A 12907-nucleotide genomic window follows, 5' to 3' on the forward strand; every position below is an offset into this window, starting at 1 on the left:
GGTCTCTCCAATTCAGAGACGTCACCCACAGACTGAAGCTCTGCGTCCTCAGGTTCTGCATATTGTGACGCAGTATCAGACATGTCTCTTACAGTATCTACGCGCTCTGTATCTCGTCTAACCCCAGAGCTATCACACTTGCCTCTCAATTCAGGCAATCTGGATAATACCTCTCATAACTTCCCCCTCGACAGACCCCTCTGGTGACAATTCTTTTATAGATAAAGACTGATCTTTACTGTTTAAGGTGAAATCAATACATTTAATACACATTCTCCTATGGGGCTCCACCATGGCTTTTAAACATAATGAACAAGTATCCTCTGTTTCAGACATGTTTGTACAGACTAGCAATGAGACTAGCAAGCTTGGAAAACACTTTAAAGCAAGTTAACAAGCAATATAAAAAACATTACTGTGCCTTTAAGAGAAACAAATTTTGACAAAATTTGAAATAACAGTGAAAAAAGGCAGTTACACTAACGAAATGTTTACAGTGTATGTAACAAGTCAGCAGAGCATTGCACCCACTTGCAAATGGATGATTAACCCCTTAATACCAAAAAACGGAATAATAAATGACAAAAACGTTTTTAAACACAGTCACAACTGCCACAGTCTACTGTGGTTGTTACCCTCCGCAAACACGACTTTTGAAGCCTTTTGAGCCCTTCAGAGATGTCCTGTATCATGCAGAAGGAAGCTGAGTGTCTCAGTCTGTAATTCTAGCTGCGCAAAATAGGCCCCTCCCACTCATATTACAACAGTGGAAAACCTCAGGAAACTGTTTCTAGGCAAAAATCAAGCCAGCCATGTGGAAAAAAACTAGGCCCCAATAAGTTTTGTCACCAAACATATATAAAAACGATTAAGATGCCAGCAAACGTTTTCTATTACACTTTTATAAGAGTATGTATCTCTGTTAATAAGCCTGATACCAGTCGCTATCACTGCATTTAAGGCTTAACTTACATTAATCCGGTATCAGCAGCATTTTTCTAGCAAATTCCATCCCTAGAAATATGTTAACTGCACATACCTTATTGCAGGGAAACCTGCACGCCATTCCCCCTCTGAAGTTACCTTACTCCTCAGAATATGTGAGAACGGCAGTGGATCTTAGTTACTTCTGCTAAGATCATAGAAATCACAGGCAGATTCTTCTTCTAATGCTGCCTGAGATGAAACAGTACACTCCGGTACCATTTAAAAATAACAAACTTTTGATTGAAGTTAAAAAACTAACTATAATACATCACTCTCCTCTTACTACGTCCATCTTTGTTGAGAGTTACAAGAGAATGACTGGATATGGCAGTGAGGGGAGGAGCTATATAGCAGCTCTGCTGTGGGTGATCCTCTTGCAACTTCCTGTTGGGAAGGAGAATATCCCACAAGTAATGGATGATCCGTGGACTGGATACACTTAACAAGAGAAAGTATGAAGCGAAGACCAAGTCTCCACCTTACAAATCTGTTCAACAGAAGCCTCATTCTTAAAAGCCCATGTGGAAGCTACCGCTCTAGTGGAATGAGCTGTAATTCTTTCAGGAGGCCGCTGGCCAGCAGTCTCATAAGCTAAGCGGATTATACTTCTTAGCCAAAAAGAAAGAGAAGTTTCCGAAGCCTTTTGGCCTCTCCTCTGTCCAGAGTAGACCACAAATAAAGCAGATGTTTGACGAAAATCCTTCGTAGCTTGTAAATAAAATTTTAAAGCACGAACCACATCAAGATTGTGTAATAGACGTTCCTTCTTTGAAGAAGGATTAGGACATAGTGAAGGAACAACAATCCCCTGATTGATTTCTTTATTAGATACCACCTTAGGAAGAAAACCAGGTTTGGTACGTAACACTACCTTATCTGCATGGAAAATGAGATAAGGGGAATCCCATTGTAAAGCAGATAACTCCGAAACTCTTCGAGCCGAGGAGATAGCTACTAAAAACAGAACTTTCCAAGATAAAAGTTTAATATCTATGGAATGCAAAGGTTCAAACGGAACCCCTTGCAGAACCTTAAGAACTAAATTTAAACTCCATGGCGGAGCAACAGGTTTAAACACAGGCTTGATTCTAACTAAAGCCTGACAAAACGCCTGAACATCTGGAGTATCAGCCAGACGCTTGTGCAAAAGAATAGACAGAGCAGAAATCTGTCCCTTTAAGGAACTAGCTGAGAATCCCTTCTCCAATCCTTCTTGGAGAAAAGATAATATTCTAGGAATCCTGACCTTACTCCATGAGTAACCTTTGGATTCACACCAATGAAGATATCTACACCATATCTTATGATAGATTTTCCTGGTGACCGGCTTTCGAGCCTGAATTAAGGTATCAATGACCGACTCAGAGAAACCACGCTTTGATAAAATCAAGCGTTCAATCTCCAAGCAGTCAGACACAGAGAAATTAGATTTGGATGGTTGAAAGGACCCTGAAGTAGAAGGTCCTGCCTCAGCGGCAGAGTCCATGGTGGAAGGGATGACATGTCCACCAGATCTGCATACCAAGTCCTGCGTGGCCACGCAGGTGCTATCAAAATCACCGAAACTCTCTCCTGCTTGATCTTGGCAATCAGACGAGGGAGCAGAGGAAACGGTGGAAACACATAAGCCAGGTTGAAGGACCAAGGCGCTTCTAGAGCATCTATCAGCGCTGCCTTGGGATCCCTGGACATGGATCCGTGACATGGAAGCTTGGCGTTCTGACGAGACGCCATGAGATCCAGTTCTGGTTTGCCCCAAAGTTGAATCAACTGTGCAAATACCTCCGGATGAGTGTGCCGACATAGAAAATCCGCCTCCTAGTTCTCTACTCCTGGGATATGGATAGCTGATAGATGGCAAGAGAGAACCTATGCCCATAGAATTATTTTTGAAACCTCCAACATTGCTAGGGAACTCCTTGATCCCTCTTGATGGTTGATGTAGGCTACAGCAGTGATATTGTCCGACTGAAATCTGATGAACCTGACCGCAGCAAGCTGAGGCCAAGCCTTAAGAGCATTGAATATCACTCTTAGTTCCAGGATGTTTATCGGAAGGAGTGCCTCCTCCTGAGTCCACGAGCCCTGAGCCTTCAGGGAGTTCCAGACTGCACCCCAGCCCAGAAGGCTGGCATCTGTCGTTACTATTGTCCAATCTGGCCTGCAGAAGGTCATACCCTTGGACAGATGGACCCGAGATAGTCACCAGAAAAGAGAATCCCTGGTCTCTTGATCCAGATTTAGTAGACGGGACAAATCTGTGTAATCCCCATTCCACTGACTGAGCATGCAAAGTCGCAGTGGTCTGAGATGTAGGCGGGCAAACGGCACTATGTCCATTGCCGCTACCATTAAGCCGATTACTTCCATACACTGAGCCACTGAAGGGCGAGAAGTAGAATAAAGAACACGGCAGGAATTTAGAAGTTTTGACAACCTGGCCTCTGTCAGGTAAATCTTCATTTCTACAGAATCTATCAGAGTTCCTAGGAAGGAAACTCTTGTGAGAGGGGATAGAGAACTCTTTTCTTCGTTCACCTTCCACCCATGAGACCTCAGGAATGCCAGAACAATGTCCGTATGGGACCTGGCGATTTGAAAATTTGACGCCTGTATCAGAATGTTGTCTAGGTAAGGGGCTACTGCTATACCCCGCGGCCTTAGGACCGCTAGGAGTGACCCTAGAACCTTCGTAAAGATTCTTGGTGCAAACGTTTTACATACTAAGTAATAAGAGCAATTACCATGAATATTACCCTTTACTGCAAGCATGATCCCAGTCGTTTGTTAAATCACTGTAATCAGGCTCACCTTAAATATATCAGGCACTGTCAGCATTTTCTAGACCTTATCATCTCTCTAGAAAAAAATATACTGAACATACCTCAGAGCAGGTAATTCTGCAGGCCATTCCCCCAGTTGAAGTTTTCCCATACTCTTCAGTTATGTGTGAGAACAGCAGTGGACCTTAGTTACAAACCGCTAAGATCATCAAAAACCTCAGGTAGAACTCTTCTTCTAATTTCTACCTGAGGCAAAAACAGTACAACGCCGGTACCGTTTAAAAATAACAAACTTTTGATTGAAGATAAACTACACTAAGTCACCACATATCTCTTGATACTTCCTTTCTTGTCGAGAGCTGCAAGAGAATGACTGGGAGTGGCAGTTAGGGGAGGAGCTATATAGACAGCTCTGCTGTGGGTGTCCTCTTGCAGCTTCCTGTTGGGAAGGAGAATATCCCACAAGTAATGGATGAATCCGTGGACTGGATACACCTTACAAGAGAAATCAACAATTATTCACTCATCGTCCAATCAAAGCTCTGCGCCTTTAAGTGCTTATGCACATTTTTTTTTTAAATGGAGCTTTCTTTTCAACATCTGTGATAAAAGGGAGATTGCGCATAATTTGCCACTTTGACTTTTATCTCCTTTTTTATAGGTTAAAATGAATTAAAAAAAACTGATCTACTCTGTGCAACAATATATATATATATATATATATATATATATATATATATATATATATATATATATATATATAAAATGCACTGTCTTCTCATAATTTGATTAACGCCATTTTATTTCTTACCATATGGAGGTAATAAGATTATTTCCAGTCCACGGCCTTAAAGTATTGCAATATGTTTGCGGACCTGAGCGGCTTGTAAATATGTTGGTTATTGTGTTTCTGGTAGTCTCCCAGCAGCAGAGGGACTCTAACGAGCATACGGCAAGCTTGGCAAAATGTGTCTGTTTATTATATTCCATAGTAAACTCTGGCTTTGTTTTATTCTTGAACATGAGTGAATTTCTGGAGCGTTACTTGCCAGGTATTGCGTAGCTTGGCCAATCACTTTGGTGCTGCAGCAGTTAATTTCCTACTGAATTAAATCACTGCATTCCATTACTGCACAAAAGCCATATAAAAGCTCTGCGCTTGCACTTTACCTTCATAAACATTAACAACAGATCATCATTAAACATTTCTTTGTTTTACAGAAGAGGAAGATAAGGATACTGCTCCGTCACAAGACTAAACAGGGATCTGAAGAGATGTATTTGGCAGATGAACAGCAGGTCTGGCGCATGAGGTGTCTTCTCTCATGAGAATAAAGCCAGGAACGTTGTATTATAAAAAAAAACAAGAACATCTTCCTATTTTTTTTAAGGCACTAAATCTTTAGCAGGAAAATACATGGTTTGTCTATAATCAACTTGCTAGTTAGTGAAATATCTCAGTTTCTCTGGGCTTTGTCTCAGTTTCTGATTATATTATATCCTCCTCAGCCAATGACAACCGAAACAAAAACAGGCCTTTCCTTGCATCCACTCAACAATAAGGTCTAGCAATAAAATTTTCTTTTGTATGGGAAAATGTTAAAGTGATGGTAAATCTGAGCATTTTAAAAATGCTAGGATTTATCATCACTAAAAATAAACTAGACTTTCAGTGATGAGTTTCTAAAAAAAAGAGTGCTGAGCTAACCCTTTCTGTTTGTGCCGCAGCTGCTCGCTAATGCCAGCTGCTCCGGCCGCCCATGGCACAGTGCTCTTTACCAATGAGGTGACAGATCACTGTCAGATGACTAGCACGCCCATTGGTTTAGAGGTGGAAACGTCACCTAATTCGTAAAGAACGCTATGCCGTGGGCGGCCGGAGGTGCTGACTTAAGCAAGGAGCCGCGGCACAGACAGGGTAAGTTCAGCACCATTTTTTTTTAGAAACTTGTAACTGAAAGTCCAGTTTATTTTTAGTGATGGTAACTCCTGGGGCCCGATCCGATATGCAGCGTCGCCCGCAAATGCCGGCGACGCTGAAATTTGCGCTGGTTTGGTATCCTATATACGGCGTAACCTAGAAGTTACGCTCGTATATTTCTGCCGTTGCCCGTAGTTTTTTGGGCCATAGGCAGGTATACCAAACCAGCGCAGTTTGGTATCCAATATACAGCGTAAGGACTTACGTGGCGAAAATGGAGAAATCTTACTCCATTTTCACCTCGCCACAAAAAGCAGCCATAAGCACCCATAAGCAGCTACAAAATAAACCTAACACCTAACGCATGCGCATGTCTATCTACCTGTCAACCGCGATCTTCTAAATAAAACCTAACACCTAACGCATGCGCAATGTCTATCTACCAGTCAACCGCGATCCCCCGCTGCAATCCCTAATAAAGTATTTAACCCCTAAACCGCCGCTCCCGGACCCCGCCGCCACCTACATTAACTACCCCCTAATGTGATCCCCCTACACCGTAACCAACTTTATTAAACTACCCCCTAAAGTGAGCCCCTACCCCGCCGCCATCTATTTTAAAATTATTAACCCCTAATTTAATCCCCCTACCCCGCCGCCAGCTATATTAAATTATTTAACCCCTAAAATACTAAACTATCCCTACCACTAAACCTAAGTCTAACCCTACAAATAGCCCTGAAAAGGTCTTTTTGCGTGGCATTACCCCAAAGTAAACTGCTCTATTGCCAGCCCTTAAAAGGGCTTTTTGCGGGGCATGCCCCAAAGAATTCAGCTCTTTCACCAGCTCTTAAAAGGGCTTTTGGTGGGGCTTTGTCACAAAGTAAACAGCTCTTTTGCATCTAATCTAAATCCCCCTACACCGCGGCCACCTATAATAAATGTATTAACCCCTAATTTTTCCCCCTACACCGCCGCCGCCTATATTAAACACATTAACCCCTAATCTAATCCCCCTACACCGCCGCCAGCTATATTAACTATATTAACCCTAATTATATTAGGGTTAATATAGTTAATCTAGTTATTATATTATATATATTAACTATATTAACCCTAATTATATTAGAGTTAATATAGTTAATATAGTTATTATATTATATATATATATTAGTATAATAACCCTATCTAACTCTAACATCCCTAACTAAACTCTTATTAAAATAAATCTAATATTAATATTATTAATTAAAATATTCCTATTTAAATCTAAATACTTACCTATAAAATAAACCCTAAGATAGCTACAATGTAATTAATAATTACATTGTAGCTATTTTAGGGTTTATATTTATTTTATAGGTAACTTAGTATTTATTTTAACTAGGTACAATAGCTATTAATTAGTTAATAACTATTTAATAGCTACCTAGTTAAAATAATTACCAATTTACCTGTAAAATAAATCCTAACCTAAGTTACAAATACACCTACACTATCAATAAATTAAATAAACTACAAATATCTAAACTAAAATACAATAAAATAATCTAAACTAAATTACACAAAAAAACAAACACTAAATTACAAAAAATAAAAAAAATATTACAAGATTTTTAAAGGATTACTTTCTGTTATAATTTTTAAGCTAAACAACTAACATATTAAAGTTAATAAACATTAATTAAAACCTACTGACCTATATTTTCTCCAAAACGAAGTTTCATAACGTTCTAAAAGTTATATCTTTTATTCTCCGATGATGTCACGTTATCCTGCCCACTATTTTCAGCACTGCGTGTTCAAAATACTTAAACCAATAACTTTGTGTTTAAAGCGCCATTTTGAAACCTAGGTATTGTAAACGGATTGGTACAGAGCAAAGCATACCCACGGAGTGGGTTTGGAAAACAATTAAATTTGCAGACAAGATTTCTGATATACGGTAGAGATATGTTAATGAAATGCTATTGATAAAAAGCGTATTTGGGGTAGTTAGTTAGTAACAGGCATAGAAAATATTTACTTACAGTGACCCTTTAAGCTAATTACACCTATTCTAAGCCCCCTAATAAAATAATAAAGCCCCCAAAATAAAAATAAAAATCCCTGCCCTATTCTAAATTAAAAAAGTTAGCTCTTTTACCTTACCAGCCCTTAAAAGGGCCTTTTGCGGGGCATGCCCCAAAGAAAACTGCTCTTTTGCCTGAAAAAAAAAAACCACAATACCACCCCCCAACATTACAACCCACCACCCACATACCCCTAATCTAACCCAAACCCCCCTTAAATAAACCTAACACTACCCCCCTGAAGATCTCCCTACCTTGTATTCACCCAGCCGAGCAGAACTCTTCATCCGATCCGGGCGATGTCTTCAATCAAGCTGCAGAGAGTCTTCTTCCATCCGGGCGATGTCTTCAAGCAAGCGGCAGAGAGTCTTCTTCCATCCGGTGATGTCTTCAAGCAAAGCGGCATCTTCAATCTTCTTTCTTCGCTCCTCCGCCGCAGAGCATCCATCCGGCACGACGACTTCCCGACGAATGATGTTCCTTTAAATGACGTCATCCAAGATGGCGTCCGTCAAATTCCGATTGGCTGATAGGATTCTATCAGCCAATCGGAATTAAGGTAGAAAAATCTGATTGGCTGATTGAATCAGCCAAACAGATTCAAGTTCAATCCGATTGGCTGATTGGTTCAGTTAAAATAAATAGTCAGGTAAATATCAAATCACTGTGGAACAAATTTCACACAGCTGGCTATAATACATAACATATATAACACGCTTGAAACGTTTAACGCTAATAGGAAGTCTTGTTGAGCGAGGCAGATCTCCACAGGACTGGGCTCTATCTGGAGAAGACGGAATGCAAGGAGGTAACAAGAGGGAAGAAGCATGGGCAGAGGGAAGGGGTAGGTGGAAATCTGGAAGGGCAGAGTCATTGAGGGCCTTGAATGTTAGGGCCCCAAATTAATGTATAATTTAGAATTTTATAGAAAAAGCCAGTAGAAGGATTATCAGAGAGGTGAAGATGAAAAGAAGCAAACTGTAAGGAAGATTAGCCTGGCAGAGACATTCATTACGTATTGTAAAGAAGACAGATGGTATCTATGGAGACCAGAGAGCCCGGAGTTGCAATTGTCAAAGCAGGATATGATGAGAAAGTGGAATCAAATCTTAGGTGTGTCTTGGGAGAGGAAGTGGCAATTTTTGGAGATGTTTTAAAGTGAATGTGGTAGATAGTGACCAAGGACTGGATATAAGGAGTAAATGAAAGATATGTGTCAATACAACTCCAAAGAAAATGTCATGAATGATTGGCATGATTATGCCATTGTCATCAGTTATAGAGATTTGGGGGAAGGGAACTTGGAAAAAGAGGAGAAAAGAAGGAACTCAGTTTTAGATAAATTTAAACTTAGGTAGGGTGAAGACATCCAGGATGATATCTTTCAAAGATAGTTAGTGACCCAAGTTAGCAAGGAGGGGTGTTATCTGTATTCAAATGATACTGAAACCCATAGAACTGTTTGAAAAAAAACAAAAGGATGATGTGTAGATTGAAAAGCAAAGGATCAAGGAGAGAGTATGACGTGTAGAATTGTTATAAACATTTATACAGATGTTTTGAGGCAAAAGGGAGTAGGGAAATAGGGTGGTAGTTGGAGGGGGGGCTGGATTGAGAAAAGGTTTTTTTTGAGGATCAGTCTGACTAGTACATGTTTATGAGATGAAGGAAATATGTCAGTATTATTATTATGTTATTTGTAGAGTGCCAACAGATTCTGCAGCGCTATAAACATATGCATGATACAGTGGGTATTGAAAATAATCGCCCCCCCCCCCTTGAAAATAATCATATTTTGTTGCTTTGCAGCCTGAAATAAAGACAGAAACAGTTTTTGTTTAACCAGTTATAATTACTCAGTACAACTTATAACATCCAAGTGAAAGATATGACACCAACATGTCAGGCAAAAATAAAGACAATTCAAAAACAGAATCACTGAGTTGGAAAAAGGATCACCCCCTTGTGTCAGTATTTTGTTGAACCACCTTTTGCTTTAATTACAGCCTTTCGTCTGTTGGGAAATGTCTCTACTAACTTTGCACATCTAGATTGTGGAATATTTGACCACTCTTCTTTGCAGAACTGCTCCACTTCCGTTACATTTTATAGTGGCCATTTGTGGACTGCAGTCTTTAAATCATGCCACAGATATTCAATGGGGTTTAAGTCTGGGCTCTGACTTGGCTATGCAAGGACATTCTCATTTTTCTCCTTCAACCACTGTGTGCCATCTTTGCTGTGTGCTTTGGGTCATTGTCATGTTGGAAGGTAAACCTTCTTCCCATTGACAACTTCCTGACAGAGGGTAACAGACTTTCCTCAATAATTTGATGGCATTTTGCCCCATCCATTATTCCTTCTATCCTGACAAGTGGTCCAGTGCCTACTGCAGAGAAACACCCCCATACCAGGATATTACCACCTCCATGCCTTACTGTAGGTATGGTATTATTTGGATGGTGAACTGTATTGGATTTCCTAGAGACATATTGTTTGGTGTTGAGGCCAAATAATTCAATTTTAGTCTCATCTGACCATAACACCTTTTTCCTGAAGGCTCGCGTGCCATTTATGACTCCTTGTCATAAATTCCTGCAACTGCTTCAGAGTTGCTCTGGGCCTCTTGGTAACCTCTCTGACCAGTTTCCCCCTGGTTCTTTCATCTAGTTTGGAGTGACGTCCTGATCCAGAGAGGGTCTGTGTTGTACCAAATACCTTCCACTTCTTAATAATAGACTTCACTGCGCCTCTAGGCATTGATAAAGCCTTTGATATTTTACTGTATCCATCTCCTGACTTGTACCTGTACACAACATTGTCCCGGAAATCTTTTGACAGTGCCTTGCCACCCATAGTTGCTTCAGTTGCACTACCAGGGACTGAGATGCTCCAGGAAAGCTCTTTTCATGCTGAGATAATCAATATGCCCACAGCTGATCACAGTTGAAGGTCAAATGGCTTTGTGTGTGCCGTTGAGAAGGTGATTAGCTACAACTAATTGAGTTTTAGTAATTTTAGGAGGGGGTGATCCTTTTTCCAACTCAGTGATTCTGTTTTTGAATTGTCTTTATTTTCATCTGACAAGTTGGTGTTATATATTTCACTTGGCTGTTATAAGTTGCACTGAGTAATACAACTGGATAAGCAAAAACTATGTCTGTCTTTATTTCAGGCTGCAAAGAAACAATATGTGATTATTTTCAAGGGGGTGATTCTTTTCAATACCCACTGTATACAAGGTAACATTTATAGGGAACAAGTGAGTAGAGGGCCCTGCCCAGAGTTGTACTGTTGTATTCAGCTCTCATGAAAGTGATATACAAACAGCTGGGCTCATATGCTTACATGCTAATGGGGTTTAAGGGGATAACAAAGGAGGAGAGGGACTGAGGTTAGAAAAGGTTAGTGTATGATGTATGCATCCCTGAACAGTATAGTCTTTTAGGAGCGTTTAAAACTTTCAAAACTAGGTGAGAGCCTTGTGGAGCGAGGCAGAGAGTTCTACAAGATAGGAGCCAGTCTGGAGAAGTCCTAGAAGCCGGAATGTGAGTATGTAACAAGACAGGAAGAGGTTGTGAGCGAAGAAGATGGGAAGGGGAAGTATCTGGAGACAAGGCCTGAGATATAGGGAGAGCAGTGCAATTGAGCGCCTTGTATGTCAGAGTCAGAATTTTGTGTTTTATTCTACTCACACGCAAACTTTTTGCTTTCAACTTGGAATACGAACACAACCCAACGCACAATAAAAACTTCCATCTTACGTAGTTTACATGTTCGCTCCTCTTGTAATCTAGCCCATTGTTTGTCATTACCATCTCGTGTGTAAGATTATTCCATTGGGTATATTTATTATAGTGCAAGTGGACATGATACGATGTAGCATACCATGTCCGCTGCACATCCATAAATGCTGACAGCATACGCTGTCGGCATTTATAATTGCACCAGCAGTTCTTCTGAACTGCTGGTGCAATGCCATCCCCTGCAGATTCGCAGCCAATCGGCAGCTAGCAGGGGGTGTCATATTCGATCATATTCTTGTCCGCTGCCTCAGAGCAGGCGGACAAATTATGGAGCAGCGGTCTTTAGACCGCTGCTTCCTAACTTCTGTTTCCGGAAACAAGGGGCATCAAGCTCCATACAGAGATTGATAAATCAGCCCCCATGAATCAATCACCCTTTCTGTAAAGAAGTAACATACACAGTAACATAGTAGATGAGGTTGAAAAAAAGACCGGAGTCCATCGAGTTCAACCTATACAAATCTAATATACTTACAAAAAAGCTCCAGTTGAGCTTAAATTAATTCCATTAAAAGGTGACCCATTTAACACAAGCAATCATATCCCCGAATTCTGTTTCTAGCCAGAAATGTATCCAGAATTTTTTTAAATGTATCTAAGGTATTGGCATTCACTACTTTCTTTGGTAATGAGTTCCACAATTTTATTGCTCTTACAGTAAAAAAATATTTTCGGTGCAGGAGATTAAATCTCCTTTCCTCCAGCCTTAAATTGTGACCTCTTGTCACAAAAAAATTCTTGGAATAAACAGAGCTTCTGCCAACTCTGTATATGGACCTTGAATATATTTATATAAAGTAATCATGTCACCTCTCAAGCGCCTTTTTTCTAGAGAAAACAGACCCAGTTTGGCTAGCCTCTCTTTATAGCTTAAATTCTCCATTCCCCTTATTAGCTTTGTGGCCCTTCTCTGAACTTTTTCAAGGTCTGCAATGTCTTTTTTTTAGATTGGTCCCCAGAACTGCATTCCATACTCAAGGTGAGGTCTTACCTGGGATTTATATAGTGACAGAATTATGCTTTCCTCCCTTGAATCAATGGCCTCTAGTTATCATGGTCTGGCGGACCTGATCCGACACTGCGGATCAGGTTCGCCAGACCTCGCTGAATACGGCGAACAATACGCTCTCCATATTCAGCATTGCACCAGCAGCTCACAAGAGCTGCTGGTGCAATGCCGCCCCCTGCAGACTCGCGGCCAATGGACCGCCAGCAGGGGGGTGTCAATCAACCCGATCGTACTCGATCGGGTTGATTTCCGGCGATGTGTGTCTGCCTGCTCAGAGCAGGTGGACAGGTTATGAAGCAGTGGTCTTTGTGACCGCTGCTTCTTAACTG

This window comes from Bombina bombina, chromosome 12, assembly GCF_027579735.1.
Source record: "Bombina bombina isolate aBomBom1 chromosome 12, aBomBom1.pri, whole genome shotgun sequence".
Classification (NCBI taxonomy): domain Eukaryota; kingdom Metazoa; phylum Chordata; class Amphibia; order Anura; family Bombinatoridae; genus Bombina; species Bombina bombina.